The sequence below is a fragment of the Ictidomys tridecemlineatus genome, chromosome 1 (genome assembly GCF_052094955.1).
Source record: "Ictidomys tridecemlineatus isolate mIctTri1 chromosome 1, mIctTri1.hap1, whole genome shotgun sequence".
In the NCBI taxonomy this organism is placed as follows: domain Eukaryota; kingdom Metazoa; phylum Chordata; class Mammalia; order Rodentia; family Sciuridae; genus Ictidomys; species Ictidomys tridecemlineatus.
In genome coordinates, this window is record NC_135477.1 from 46,975,771 (window position 1) to 46,992,458 (window position 16,688).

The window sequence follows — 16,688 nt, forward strand, 5'->3', positions numbered from 1 at the left end:
TACTGAAAGTGCGGTGACTTAATGAACAATTCATGCTCTTGAGGCTTGAGGAAAAAGCTACTTACATGCAGCAGATATTGGCCCTCTGAAACCATGATAAAGGATGGAAAGAAAAAGGGAGGGATGAAAGGAGAGAAGGATGGAAGGAGAGTGAATTTAACTCTCGTTAATTTAAAAATAATTATCAAGTAATTAACAATTGCCAGTTCAATCAAAGTTCATCAGAGTTTTATACAGGGAAGTTTTTTAAGTAGCCAAAATGCTCATCAATACGAGACTGGCAAAGCTAACTGGATCAAATATTGTTTGCTGCCATTAAATACCATGCTTCAGAAGAATTATTAATGACATGACAATATGCACAAAATCAAAATACATGACAAGTGCAGAGGCATAGTGCAAACTAAAATTAGGAAATAATTATAATTTTCTAAAATTTTATATATATATATATATATATATATATTTTTTTTTTTTTTAAGGAAAAATGGAGCTGGGGACATAGCTCAGTTGGTAGAATGCCTACCTTGCATACCCAAGGCCCTGGATTCAACCCCCAGCACCAAAAAGAAGAAGAAGAAGAAGAACAAAAAAGGATGTTCAACAAAATTTTAGCAGTGGTAATTTCTGGATGATAGGAAAAATCTGAAGAAAAACAGCCATCCTATCTTTTCAAAATTTCTATAGTGAATATATATTGCATTTATAAGGGGAAAACACTGAGTTAAACTGAGGGGTAAATAAAACGGACTTGAACCTTCTTTTGCTTATTGCTACTGAATCAAAGGGCTCAAAAGTCCAAGAGATTTGGAGGGATGCACCTAACCCCAAAGGAACATGAGGGGAATGGTAAGTCTCTGGGCCACCTACTAGAATCCTCCTCAGCCCTTCTTTAAAATAAGTTATATAAATTATTCAGTCTCCCCTACTTTTGAGAATGTCTAAGGAGATAGGGCTCAGACACTTGCACACTGGTTGTGGGATGTGTGGTGATTCACAGGAGAGTGCTGGAAAATGGTTTGTGGAGATCATGGACACCACAGGATCCCTAACAAGGACAAAAGAAACCAATTCTTCTTGACCTGCCTCAACAAATCAAGGTTCCACTAGGAGATGAGAGATGAGTTACTACCTGTTGCCCCCAAGGCTTCCCAGAGTTCCCTGCAATACCCAAGGACCTGACTTCTGTGTAACATGTTACCCTGAGCTGTATCTCTGGGCCACATGTGAGCCGGCTATAGTAAACTTAATTTTATCACTTGTCAGCTTTTTCAACCTTTGAAAAATTACTCAATACCAAGGATTAATATGCAATATGATATCCAAGCGGTTAGCCAGCTCTGAACTCATATCATCCCCAAACGATGCTCAATGAACACAGGGCGGGGGTGGGGGGGGTGACATGGCTTCCAGGCTGCCACAGCCTTGAGGCTGCACAAAAAATGTGGGTGTGAACACAAGCACAAATCCACTTTTGAACATCATCAGAGTGATAGATAATCTATGCCATTTCTGAAAATACGTCTCATGGATCTCCATGCGATGGATAACTTATTAATTTCTTTTTTTTTTTTCCAACTCCCATTCATCATTTCTAGCAAGCCCACAGACCTTCTCCCAAGACCTTGGCTTTCACTGTGCAGGCAGCTGTTACTGCATCCCAGGGGCCTAGAAGAGCCAAGCAGAGAACATAGAGTCTTTGCGGAATCCCAGGAAAGAAAGAGTACACTCTGGAGGTGTGTGACCAGGAAAAGAACACCTGCCTGCCAACCAGGGGTGTGGCCACGTCCACCAGCACCCCTGAGGGCAGGAGGTTCTTTTGTAATATAGAGCAAACAAACAAAAATTCAGAGACTCTTTTGTATTTCCAGGCCATTTACTTAGGGAGAGGGAAAACAAAGAGGAAGAGAGACTAGGTATTGGGGGGACAAATTGTACTTATGGAAGAAAGTTGATAAAAGAAATAGTAGACCCATCAGCCTTCATTCTAAAATATAAAACCTCCCTCAATTTTTCTAAAATGAGAGACTTCCCAGGCTCCATAAGATTCTATGAAATACTGAAAATATAATGTCTCACTTGGAAACTCAAGGCTGACACTAAGTTGGGGTAGGTTTCCTTTTTACTTTCCAAGCCATTCTTGTGTTTGGGGCTTTATTTATTCATTTTTTTTAGGTTTATCTTCTGGAATTTAAATAACACTAATTCTTACCCAAAGCCTCTAAATAAACTAGTCTCATAAACCCATTTTCTTTATTCACACAAGAAAACAAAATCCTAAATACAAAGTATACATGTGGGTATGGTATTCAACTATAATAACTTGATTTATCATCTTCTGTTGCTCTATACAATTGCCAATTACATTGTTTATAAAATAAAATCCTCAAATAGCTTTTTAACCAAAGGGTCTTATTTTCTTAAGATTCATTCTGTAAATAGCAAACTTGTTGTAAAATAGGCAATACTACACATTTTTCATAGGAGAAAAAAAATTATATTTATTTCCTCTCCAATTTTTTATTTGGGGGGTGGCTAGTGAAATAACATTTGGGGACTGGGGTAGAGAATTTTTTTCTACCTTCAAGTGTAGTGTTACAAGCACTAAATATTGAGTCACTCACCCATGTGCACAGCCTGGATAAGGTAGAAAGTCACTAACTTTTTCCTGAGCAAAAGAAGTGTACAATACTGTTCCAACGCCTTCCTCAGGCAATAATGGATCTCTTTCCAGAAACATTTTCAAAAGGAGCAGGTAAATATTATTATTTACTACACTTTGACAACAATAACTGATTAAGGTAAATTTAGTGGAAACATTAAAATAATGGCAGAGGAAGAAAATTTATTCTGCAGAAACACTGTGTGAACTTATTGGAAATAATCAGCTGCTCGGTTTGAATTAAATGAGGGTGTGTGAATAGTGGCAGGGCGGGGGGATGTTGAAAGAGAAAGCCTGGCACACACACACACTGGCTGGAATCTGCAAGCCTCCCTCAGCCTCGGCTGGAAGGAAAATCTGCAAAGATGCAAACAATCCTTGGGTGTTCAGTTAGCAGTAAGTAAATTGCTGTGGGAGCTGAGGGCGGGCATACTTTAGCAGGCAATTCCTCTCTGTCTTTCATTCTGTTTGTCTGTGTTAAATTCCCCCTCTGCCCTCATCCATTCTCACATCCAGTTCCCTGCTTTGTCCATCCATCAATCCCCTCACTTTGTCAGTGCTGACTTCATCCCGGCTCTCACAATCACACTGCAGCCATCCCGAGGCCACGGGGGAGCCCCCCTCCCCTGGCTGCCACCTCCTGCTTCCAGATCTGCGATCTGCTGACGGAGGGCCCAGCCGGCCGCTTGTCGTTTTCTATTGCACAGGCCAGCAAAAACACTAATACTCAACCTGATTCCTATCGTCCTGCTTTTCACCTTTCCTATCCAGGGGAATGGAAGAGGGAGAGACACAAGGAGAGAGAAACGAGGTCGGGGAGGGGTGGGGGTTGTGGAGGGAGAGATAATGGAGAGAGATGTTTGCTGAATTTTCTAAAACAATTTGCACACCAGTCAGGTGGAGGCTCAATCCAGCTTCCCGTACTCCACATCAATAGAAATCACAGGGAGAAAATGTAGCACTAATTAAGGGCTGATAAGCTGTAGTCAAGTGCAGTTTAGGGGAAAAACCAGCAGATGACCCAAGCCTGGGCCAGCTCAACTCCACAGAGCACTCTCATCACCAAGCTTAGGATGGAAATTTTTTCAATGCTATAACTTAAAAAAAAAAAAAATTACCTTCAAAATCAAACAGACTGGGGGAAAAAATATTAGATGATCATTTTTATTCAAAAGATCATTTGCAAAACATTTCACAGGGCTGGGGGGAAGCTTACTAAAGAGGAAAAAAAAACAGTTACCTAGCAACAAAACTATTTTAAAACATTCTTCAGTGTATTGCCTGAGCGAGTGCTCTTAATTCAGAGGTGTATAATTCCAAGCACCCACCAAACTAATAAAATGTTTCTTCCCTGAATTTTCAACTCTTATTCCCCACCCCCTAAACAGAGCAAACTTCAAAATAAGCCATAATCAGATGATAAAAACTTTCCAGTGCTATGGATTTAAGTTTCACTTTTAGAGTGGAGGAAAAATTTCACTTGAAATATGAGCAATAAAATTAGTTAGTAAAACTATTTATACAACGATGATAAAAATGATTTTAGAAGCTCAATGAGGTAGGCTCTGAAAATGAAAGTGAATTGTAACTGATGACAACTGGGACAAGCATTTGGGAGGTACCTGCAAGCCATTTTCATATGTGACTTTATCTTCCTAACAGTCCGCGATCTCTTAGGACTGATACCTGCTGTCTTTGGAACTGAGCAATTCAGAAAACCAGCCCAGGATCACAACACTGCTAAGTAAGGGCATCAGGATTTAAAGGTAGCTGTTGGGATTCCAAGCCCTCCTCCAGCAGATGGACATATCCTATCACATCACCCATAAGTGTCTTCCTAATTAAGGAAAAAAAGCCTGAAAGATCCACTGGGATAAAAATGACTAAAGTGAATCAGCTCCTTAATCCAAAGTGTGATCACAAAACATTGAGATTGATGACTGCATATATCATTCCAAATATTTATCTGGGGAGACTATTCACTTTTTTATTGAATGAAACCCTGCAAACAAACTGAGTGAAATTTCCAGAAGGTTGTGGGTGGCCTAGGAATAAATGCATTGCCTTTCAAGGCAAAGGCTTCGAAGAGCTCAGAGCGCACTTGGATGCTTAAGTTTGGGCTATCTTTGTTAGGCAATCAATCACAGTGTCTTATGGCCACATCTTGCACCCCTGTGGATTTGAGAGGCAAACTGCAAATGACTAACCCAGGCAGGTAAAAACCTAAGAAAAGAGGTGCCTCTGAGTCTTCACACAGCACGGCTGCCACGAATCTCATCCAGAACCTTCATCCACTGCTCACCAGGCATTCCTTTTGTTTCTCGAACCTACGTGCCCAGATGGGCTGTGCCTGTGACAGAAGAGACCAGGGTAAAAAGGAAAAAAAAAAAAAGCAGCAGAAAGTCTCCTCTGCCGTGCTCCTATACACATCAGACATCTCTAATTAGACAGCAACAAAATTTTATTAATAGGATGGACATTATAGAATGAGCTTGTTATAAATGGGCCCTGTCAGGGCCTTATTCAGCTACCAAATGAGTATTCTCAGTTCAGTGCTCTCATCTGAGGCATCACGCCTAGTGCTGGGTAACAAATGATTGCTATTAACCGTATTGTTAGTAATGATGGCTGAAAACAAACAAAAACCCATAAATAACAGTCTACAGAAAAATTAACCCATAAACTTGATAGATATCCAGCTGAGAAATAATAAATGACACTTTGGGGCCTGCTGGGAGAAGCTAGTGGTTTTTGTTTTCCTCTCTGTCATTAACACATTTTCTGTGCTAAAAATTAGATTCTGATATATAATTATCAACGCTCCCAGATATTAATTCTGCTATTGCTCCCTCGGTTTCTCTTCTGCTGGGCTATAATGTTATTCACAGATTACTCTGAGAAAACACATCAAACACTTAACAGAACAGGTCAAAGTGACAAGCAGCTTCTGCTGACAACACCAACCTGCACAGTCTCTCTCTCTCTCTCTCTTTTTTTTCTTCAAACCAGGGACACAAAACAAATTTCTCATATTAATTAACTAGGGTTCCCTTCCAGCCACAACAGGCCTGTGCAATGTGACGTGAGCTAAGCAAATCCCCGACTTTTCTAATGAAGGCTGCCAAGGGAAGCAAGGAGTGGCAAAATGATCCTGCATTTATGACATTCAAATCCACATTCATTAGTGTCTTTCGGGGAGGAGACAGGGTTTAGAGGAACTTTCCAAAGGTAGAACATCTTTCACCTTGAGCCCCCTCCCCTCAAAGGGGCTGAGTGGAAGGGCAAAGACATGCACCCACAATTTAGCTTGGGAGAATGAGACCTTCCCCAAAATGAGCTGGAGTCTCAGCCAAGGAATCAGCACTAGCACTGTCACTGAGAAGGACCTGGACTTCCCAAATGTCATGACTTGTGCATGATTAATTGACCTTGACTGGAGAATGATCTCACCTGCCCCTGGCTTGTATTTGTCAGGAATCGTCGAGAGAAGTGAAAGGCTTCTGCACAGACCAACCCCAGAAGCCGACGAAGACACACACATACACACATGCACACACACACACACACAACACACACACACACACACACACACACACACACACACACACGCTTCTCTCGCGCATGTAGATAATACCCCCCTCAGCAGCATCACCAATGCACTCTACACGTTGCTTTCTCTTGTGATCTCTCTGAAAATTTAATTTCAAGGAAAATAACCGGGGAAAACCTTTACAAATCGAAAACACTTAGGTGCTCCTTTTAAACCATACATAAGAGTACTGTTGGGTTCTGTTAAAAAGAAGATGGTGAAATTTGAGATGGACGATGGATCTGTGAGTGGGGGTGAAATCCATGCCAACAGGACAATGTCAACAAGTGAACGGGGAAGCAGGTGCATGATGCATTCTCCACGCCTGTCCTCCGTCTGACAGGGAAAAGGAGGCAGCCACTTCCTGTCTTTATGTGAATGCCTTTGCACACAAGCTCTTCTGCCGTTTAGGAGAATTAAAGGCAAAAACAGGGAAATTCTTTACAACGAGGCCATGTGGCCAAGCCTCTGAAACGCAGAAGCAGGTGAAAGACAGCAGGCTGGGAGCTGCTTCTGAGAGAGCAGACGGAACGGGGTGGGCATCCCGGCCACTCAATTAGAAAACCTTGTTAACTCCCAACCGCAGATATCCCTTCTTTGCTTTCAAGTTCTTTCAAGGCTGTGGGCTGGCTGATCATGCAAATACTATTTTTTAAAGGTGGGATTTTTTAAAAATACCGAGCCAATGATCACCCGTCTCCCAAGTCTTGCTTTTAACCTCCACGCCTCATCCCCGGGATCACGTGGCCTTCATGACAAGAGCCTCCACGGCAAATCCCACACCTCTCGTGCGCTCCATTTTCTCAGGATCTGGCATTGCGATATTAAATAACTATAAAACTAGAAAGCCAAAATAACTAAATCACCTGGCAGCCAATTTCTGAGAGTTAAACCACAAACCCAGAAAATGGTGGAGTGTGTTGAAATAATGTAAAGGAAACCCATAAATTCAAACTTTATGTTCTGTAAAGAACAAATATGAAAAAGGCATCAAAATAATGAAAGATTGTTTATGTATTCTGGCATGAAATGGGAATGTGTTATGAGAGAGGGAGCAGTGGCGGAGACAGATCGACGGAGCTGACAGTGTGGTATTCATCCTGCGTGGTGGAGCAGGCGTCCCGCTAGTGGCAGCAGACAGCGCAATAAATCAAGGGCTCTCGAAGCTGTACCTACAGCTTATTACATCCAAGATGACAAATAAATAATAATCCCTGTCAGAGCGGCCCTTTGCTCAAGGATTGAGCCTGAAACCTTTGGCTCATCACTCCTCATCTTAAGTGAAAACACTAGAACTAGGGAATTGGAGGCCACGGTTTGCTAAGCTCATGAAACACAAAGCAAGCGGGACCCGGGAACTAGGACTGAACAAGAAAGGTCAGGAAGTGGGGAAGGATAAACATTTAAATAATCCTGACCACGAGGCCGCCGGGCTGCTGGGTGCAGGTGGGGGTACCGTGTTTCATCTTCAAGGGGTGGGGAGAAAGCTGGACCCGGATTCCTTGTCCCCATCTTTGTTAAGAAGAAAAACCAGGCTGAGGTTCAAATGCAGTACTGTCAGGCAAAAGAGCTGGGTCACAGAGTCACCCAGGACCCACACATCTGTGGGCCCCCAACCACCAAGTCCCTTACTACCCTATATTCCCTCCTTAGTTTGGCTCCTAAGCAATTGGTGGAAAACCATCCTCCTCCTATAGCTATTCCAGTTCCCCTCAGCCTCAAAGGAAGGAGACGGCCCAGACCCAGCCCAAGCAGGGTGAAGGCTGAGCCCCAAGCTCACCCCTGTGCCTCCCTGCTTGCCATCTGGGGTCATCTCTCATCTGCATTTTCCATCTAGCTCTTCAATGTGGAGATGATACCCTCATCTCTAAATCTGCCTGACTACCTTAGGTGTTGTGATCTTGAACTTGTGGCTTAACCGTGAGCATCGCTCTTTTCATTGTTCCTGACTGGACATGGGAACTGTTTCCCCCAAGGACCTGGATGGTTCTTTCAGAGCATCCCTCTGTCTGGGTGGGTTCCACGTTCATGGTGTTTCCCAAATTGGCTTCCCCAAATCCAGAGTGTCCTGTGCTCCCTAACACATCTACGGTCCCTTCACCACCTTCTGGCAAGCACAAAGGGAGAAAGTGAACTCTGATAGGGACCAACGAAATTCAGACTCCAGCTCCCTGAGGGATATACATGCATGCACGCACACACACGCGCGCGCACACACACACACACACACACACACACACACACACACACACCAGCCTAACAACCCCTGGATGTCTGGCTCTTTTCCAGCCAGCCTACTCCAAATTGCCAGTACACCAAGGTTCTAAGGCAAAAATACGTTTTGTGATTTCAAAGAACTGCATAAAGCAGGGAGTGGTGTCTGCAAAAGGGAACAAGAGTCACTTTGAAGGTCTAAATTCTAGTAACTAGAATAAGAGTTTCTGGTATTACAAAGGGGACAGGTCGTGGCCACCGTTTTATGCTTATCCTAGAGTGCAGTGGGGTCCCCACCACTGCTTCATCTAAAGGGTACCCCTGGCAGAGTGCACCTGAATTCAAATTCTGACTCCATGGAAGCCGGATGTCCTCGGGCAGGTCTCTGAACCACACCTAGTTTAGTTTCCTCATAATAGAAAAGTAGCACCAATAATTCCCAATCCATAGTCCTGAGATTAAATGAGGTCCCATACTTGACACAATCTAACATCATCTGGATGCTCAACAGATGTCAGTCTCCATGCCTCTCACCACTCATCACATCCGGTTTGCTGCTTTCTCATGTTCTGTTATCTAATAGAGCAAAATTCCAAGTGAATAGTGTCATGTGCCTGACTTTAAATCCCCCTGAACCTTCAAAATATCTGATATTCTCTATAGGAACACAAGCTTTTTTGTGAAAGCTTTGAGCCTAGAACAGCTCCACAGCTCAAACCTGGGAGAAACTCACCTAAAGCTGTTAAAAGCTTTTGAGCTATAACTGGGCAAAGCCCACAATACAACAGGGTCTCTTACACATAGTAATTCTATAACTGTGACTATGTTCTTACAGCAATGAGCCAAAATGTGGAAAATTTATAAGCAGTGATAAGGACAAATATCACACTGTTGTTATGGTTAATATATATATTTTGCAGTAAACTTAATAGCCCATATTAGAATTTTTAAATATGTGTTAAGTTATTTCTAAAATAATGAAATGCTTTTGGATAGAATAGTATGCGGTCTTCAAAAAGGATGATTAAAAAGACAGTGAAGCAACATGGCAAAATGTATCTGATCCCATTTCATGAGAAAGGAGCAGGATACAAAACGGACATGTGGTTCTTATTTTAACCACAAGGATTATACTGCTGGTAAAAGACAAAGAATACACATAAATAACAATAGTTGTGATCATGTGGGAGGATGAAAGACAATTGTTTGTATTCTCTCATTTGCTCTTCAAACTTCCTAGGATTATCTCTCATGGTACCTTTGTAATTTAAAAAGTGGTTTTACAGATTCAAAAATAAGACATCTAAATGAATCAAAAATCGAAAAAAAAACAAGAGCAAAATCCACAGCCAGCCAGGTTTCACCGGCCCCTCGCTGCTTCCTGCCATCGAAGTTGCCACTACAGGGACCTTTTGTGAGACAGTGACAAGGGGTAGAACCAACACCATTTGAAATATTGCTCTGCTGTCCACCCATCTTCCTTTTCCAGTCATCCCCCACATGTCCCCACCTGCCCTGAGAGTCAGTACTTCACTGTCACCCACACAGGGCTTCAGTCCTGACTCAGGTCACTGGATTCCTCCTCCAGTGTCACCAGGTGACCATGTCACTCTGATGAGAAGACTCCAATTTCTCATTCTCTAGTCTGAGGGGTCTGAGTCCTTGCTGTAGCCTTATATAAAGGCCTGCTGGCTTCCACCCACTGCACGGTTCCAAAGATCCATCTCAAAAGCAAGCCACTGAGGCCACTGGAGATGGGGCAGGGCACTGGGGTTTGAAACACAGACAGGGGCTCGTCTCCTAAGTACTCCAAACCTGAGCCCATATTCTTCCCCAGCACATTCTTCCAGTCCTCGGGCCTCCCTCTTTTCTCTTTCCTATTCCCCAAACATAGCAGGGAAAAGTCTCAAACCTGAAATTAATAATTCATTTTTCTTTGTAAATATTCCAACTCAAATAACTATTACTGGTACTTTGTAGATTGGGGTCCTATTACCAGAAGACACAGGGGGATCCTGTCCTTTTCTGAAGGGAAAGAGAAAATAACACAAAGAGTTTAATTTCTTGCTAAATACTTCAAAATATGCTTTAACTATTTAGCAACAACCCATTCATAAGACAAGGTCACTCCCATTGTCTAGGAAAAGACATTCTCTTTAATACTCATATTGAACAGAGTTCAGTCATAGAACCCTTCCACTTGGGGCAGCTTGAACTTTCAGCCTTAATTTATTCTTGGTCTTTTCCCTTTCCCATCTTCTCCCTCACAGTTGCCTTGAAGCAGCCTAATCCAGTAAACCAGTTCAGTGTACAAAATGGGAAAGCGGAAGGCTGGTAAGGAGCTTGCTCAGGACACAGAGCTGATCTTTCCGGGGCACCACAATGGTTCCATGCATGGTTTCGATGCAGCAGAAAAGTTACCACCTTCTCAACACCTTGTAGAAGAGTATGTATGGAAGGTGGCCTCATATGGCCAACGGGAAACCAGGCTTCTACCTCTAACCCTGCAAAGAACATCCCAAAGTCAAAAAATGGTCAACAGGAACCTTTGGAAGTAAGAGGTGAGGAGGACGCTGCACCATGCCAAATTCCTAAAACATGCTGTTGTCCAAGACTTATTTAAAAAAAAAAAAAAACACAACTTTTGAGGTGTGTTTGGGTTCATTGTGTTAAAATGAATTAGCAAAAGATACGAGTAAGAAAAAAATAATGCAACAATTTAATAAAATATCACTAAGGGTCCTTTGAAAAATAAAAACGTGGTGATTGGGCTAATAGGTATTACATACATTGGCAACAACATAAGAAAGCTAAAAGGTGGTTATTGTTGAATTGAAAAAGTCCCAGAATCCCACTAAGAAAATAATGTGAGACAATAATGCATATTTCAGGTACATACTATGACTGACTTAAATTATTATGGATGTACTTCATACTTAATTACCTTTCTAAAATATGTCAGGGCATTTTGTCATAAACTCGGCAGAGTCCGCTGTACCTCCACTAAATGCCGCTCCGAAATGCAAACCCTTTGCTAATGTTTTTATTTGAATAACTTATTACCCAATATAGCAAGCATCAACACATTTTATAGAACCAGAACTTGGCTCTCTGAAATTTCTCCTACCCTAATGCCAGTCACTGTTGGGAGCATTTAGTTATAAATTGTCTTTCAATAAAAGTAAAAGCTCCCAAAACAACAAAATGAAAAGACAGAGCAGCTTAAATCAGGGGAAGTCAATTTCCACATGCCGATCCTAAATATTTCATGGCCCTATTTTATTCTGACATTTGTAGATGACTAAAGTGTTACAAAGGAAATAAAATGCTGATTAAAGAGTTCACTGTCATAAAGGTTACTGAATTGTAAATGGCCCTTTCCATCTTCCTGTTAATAGGTACCCAGCTGTAAACATCATGAAGGATGTGGCGGGAGGGCGGCTTTCCTCCCTTTAGGAGCTGTACATACATTAATCACTGAATCACCAAGCCATGCTTAATTGCAAGCTGTATATCACACAAATCCACGGTAAGTAGAAGGAAACTCATTATTGCTGCTTCATAACTACTGGGTACTTCTCATTTTAACCTCCTCACACCTGGGACACTTTGGCACTTTCCAACAGGAATGCAGAAAAGGTATTACACCACTAATTACAGCCCACACCGGCCCCTCCATCTCAGCTGCCTGGAAGAGGAAACGGAACTCTCTCAGATCTGCAAATCCGCAGCCAGCCCCAGCTTCAGCCTCATTGCTGCTAAGTGACTTTTATAAGATGCTTCTCCCCGTCCCCCACCCACCTCCCTCACCCCCATCTTTCCTCCCTTTCCTTCCTGGGAAAAGTGTGTAGAAATCTATTACTCCTTGAGAGTTTACAGAACTGTTTAAGTGATAAAGAAAAAAAAAAAAACCTTGCAGTATATTTTGCTTTGACAAAATTATTGATTTAAATCCCATACAATAGCACAATACTATTTAAAGGTCAACCCAAGAAAAATGAGTTTACACCCGAACAGAGCCGAGCTTATCTGTCATGAAAGTGTAATGATGTGTTTATTCCCTCACTAGAGTGTATATATTTTTCAGGAAGATATAACAGTCTACTTGCAGGTGAAATCTGCTCTTAAATGGGAATTTCAGGAGATATTTACATTTCAGATGGTGGGGCTGAGATCCTGTAGCCCTGAGACCCATTTCCGTACTTAATAGTCAGGTGAGTATTTATTTTCATCGCCTCCAAATTATTCTTCTCACTCTCGGGTCAAAAATGAGATACACAGATGAATACTATAACCACAACTCATACAGAAATCTCTTAAGAAGCCTAAATCTAAAACAGAATGCAAAGGTACCACTGTATCTGCCTATCTTGCATACTGGATTTGCTCTGACGTTTCAAAAATATGGCACAAAATTTTCCGTTTTTTATTTCTAGAAATATTTGGCATTAATAAATCTGAATATTTGTACTTTGATTTTTTTTTTCCTTTTCTAAAGGCCAACAGATGTACACCACCCCCTTCCCCAGTTGGCCTCTCCATATACTGACCTGGACCTCATTGGGACAGAGAGGAGGGAACAAAAGGGGAGGAGACCTAATGCCCTGCATCTAGGTCATATCCCCTAAAGCCTTGGCCCACTACCTCTCTGCTGAGCTCAGTTCAACCAACATTTCTTGGATGCCCGGTACTGTGATAAGGTGTAAGGATCCAAATAACACAACACCTTCTCTCTTGAAAATTGCCATTCTTTCATTTGGCAAATAATGACTGAGCATCTATCACGTGCCTGGTACTGTGCAGTGACCTCTCAGAGACAATGGTTTGCAGGTCCGACTGTGAATGTGCAATTATAAGTGACTTTCACAAAAATAGATGTTCAGGATCCAAGGGAAGCCACAGCCCAGGCCTCCACAAATTCCTCCCAATCCCCTTCCCAGTACCCGCCCCTCCACCCCCCCCCCAAAAAATTATGTCAACACAGTCACACCCAATGCAGGAATGTTCTATTGCCCTTCCTGTTCCTCCCCACCCACCCAATGCTGAAAAGAGGACAAGTGGGCCCTACATGTTCACCCTAAGACTCTCTGGCTGGTCTTCCAGAAATTATCAGACAGCTTCAATAAGCACAGTTCATTATAATGTTGGCACAGACAGAAGATCACAGGCTTTGGAATCCAGCACACCTGAGGCCACTTGTTTCCCCTGGGCCTACTGCTCAACCCAGGAGCCTCTACTTCTCCATTATCCATCATTCAATGACCCAACAAATACACTCAGAATGCTACCATGTTCCAGGAGTTTGTTTGCATATTTTTTTACATATCTCATTTCTTCTCGACAATAATCTCCTAGAGCAAATTTGTAGAACTCAGGCACCACAACACATTAATTTATAACGTTACATGCTTTTCCATATTAATTTATAAGTTATATGCTCTCTTTGTGAAAGAAACTCATATAACTTATAAATTAATAATGCCAATTATTTATAAAATATACACAACATATAATGCAAGGAGTAAAAAGAAAATGATGGTTTTATATATATAATTCTATTTAATGATGCCAAAATCCTTTTAGGTCACCACATATTTTGTTTTATGCAATATAGAGATGATTTTTTCACAAGATATCACATAATAATGCATAATTACCTTTTAAAATATGGCTTAACTGTGTAAAAAAGCAACTTAATAATTTTAAATTTCAGTTTAACACACTTTCGTTTTGATAAATGAATATAGCTTTTAGAAAGTTACTTAGATGATATGTATTAGTTTCCTATGGCTGCTATAACAAATTACCACAAACTTGGTAACATTTAAAGAAAAATCTTATTTTCTCACTGTTCTGGTGACCAACGTCCAAAGTCAGTACCACTGGGCTTAAATCAAGAAGTTTCTCCCAAAGGGTATAGATAGAAATGTGTTCCTTGTATTTTCCAGCATCTGGTGGCTTATGGTATTCCTTGACTTGTGGCCACATTACTGCTTCCATTGTCTGCTTCCATTGCCTTTTTCTCTGTTTTCTGTGTCAAATATCTCTCTCTCTCTCTCTCTCTCTCTCTCTCTCTCTCTCTCTCTCTCTCTCTCTCTCTCTCTCTCTTCTCTCTCTCTCTCTCATAAAGATATTTATGACAGCATTTAGGGTCCATCAGGATAATCTCCCCATCTCAAAGTCCTTCATTATATCTATAGAGATCCCTTTCCACATAAGAGAATGTTTGTAGGCTCCAGAGATTAGGATATGTCATTTCTGAGGGGCCATTATTCAGTATCACAGTACATAAGGGAGAAACTGTTCAGTGGCTGAGTTTATTAAATCATGCCACTATTTTTAAATCATATTAACTAATGACACTCAGATTATTGTTTCAATTTAGTGGGTAAATGTCCACACTTCTTGATGTCAATTAACCAAAATATGTGACAATTTTATATTTTTAACAAATGAACTGAAAACTCACTACAACTCCTCCTTTGGCATATTTTTTAAATAGCCAGAAAGTTTCTTTTCCAAATTTAAAGTATGCAGAGTTGTGTGTTTTTATAAGTGACACCTGGACTCAGTTTTCAGCATTGAGCTCACACGACAATGTTTCCAAACATCTACTTTCAAAGTGTTCTCTCCAGCGCATGAGTTTCTTTCAGAAAGCATCCTCTCAAATGCATTTGTGGCCAAACGTGTTAGGTTTTTAATAACAATGGGTATTAGAAATGGGCAAATTAAGTAAGCTTGAGTCTTTCTCACTCCTGGCCATCCTGGTAGTTATTCTTAGTTGAGGGTCATCCCACATTTAAGGCAGGAAGATAATGGCCATAAAGTGGATATAAAGTCATTGAGATCAGTAAATGCTTGACTGCAGCTCAATCATGCTGGGGTTAGCAGACTCTGAATATGGTGAGACAGAGTAAGGCAAAATTGGTCATCCTCACCAACAACTGCCCAGATTGAGGAAGCTGGCAAAAGAGAACTATGCTATGGTAGCCAAAACTGGTCTCCATCACTGCCAGGCAGTAACAGCAAATTGGGCATAACACACAGAAAATACTACAGAGTACATATACTGGCTACCATGATCCAGGTGATTCTGATACCCTCAGAAGCACACCAGAACTGACCCATGTCAAGGAGATGGTGTAAAATTTTTTCTTTAACAAAACTCGCCAGAAGAGGGAAGGGGAGGGAGAAAGAGAAGTAAGAAAGGGGAGAAGGAAGGGAGAAAGGGAGGCAGGCAAGCTTGAATTTGTATAAAAGGAAAACCGGGAGGTCACATTTATAATGTGAAGAAACTAATGAACAAAAAATCTTTCAAATTGTTTTTCATGACCTAATCAGAAAACCTCTTCTGAAACCATAAATTTTTGTAGTTAATCCCCAACTCATAACCAAGTATTATAAAGGTTTGGTTATTAGAGGATTTAAAAAATAAAATTGAGTTTAGTGCTGACATCCTGTAGCCAGAACCCATAATAATATTTGCAAATGTTGAAGACAAAAAAGAGGTGAAGGTGTCACTATTGACCGCCATTCAAAAAGAATTCCCAGGTGGCCTCCAGAACAGCCCCAGTGTCTGTAGCAGGCAGCAGAGGTGCAAGGTCAGCTGAAATATTAAATATTGATCCAGCTTATTCCTATCTCACTTTTAGATTATAAAAATTAGAAATACAGTTGTATCACCATTTTCCAGCACACCCCATGGTTCTGATGATATATTCCCTGGGCCCAGGTTCCCCACTCAAAGGACACTGCTTCTGAATGAAGGGTGAGTATTCTTATTTTACTGATGGGGAAAGTGAGGCCAGGAGAGGCTACAGTCAGTGTTGGAGCCAAACTAGAGTCCAAATCCTCTGATTGTACCCTGGTTCACATCCCATTGCTCCATATGCTCTCCCTACTAGGGGTGGGTGCAGAGGGGAAGGCAACCTAGGATAGGGGTCCAATACCAGCGCTGAGGCCACACTGCCCGGATTGAACCTCACTTACCCACCCCCCCCCCCCCCGCAACTATGTGGTCTTAGGCACATTAGACTCAATTTGCATAAGGCTTAGTTTTCTTGTTTTCAAAATGAGGATTATAAGAGTATCTACTCAAGAGGGTTGCTTTAAGGATAAAATGAATTAATTCATGTATCACACTTAAGATGGCTACATGGTTGAACCAAAGGATGGACTCTGGTGTTCTCCAAGTAATGACACCTACTTCCAAAGGCTGTTTTA

The 16,688-nt window shown here is 41.5% G+C and overlaps 1 protein-coding gene and 1 long non-coding RNA gene across 16 annotated transcripts in view; one reads left to right on the forward strand and one right to left on the reverse strand.

Moving 5' to 3' along the window:
- The window catches only part of Lrmda (leucine rich melanocyte differentiation associated), a 994,383-nt gene that overhangs the window by 749,149 nt on the left and 228,546 nt on the right, over window positions 1-16,688 (reverse strand). The gene's annotated exons all lie outside the window — the stretch shown is intronic.
- LOC120885350 (uncharacterized) lies at window positions 2,956-12,941 on the forward strand. The gene is made up of 4 exons (XR_005727917.2): window positions 2,956-3,058; window positions 10,736-11,026; window positions 11,864-11,994; window positions 12,092-12,941. It is a non-coding gene; the product is annotated as an uncharacterized LOC120885350 (long non-coding RNA).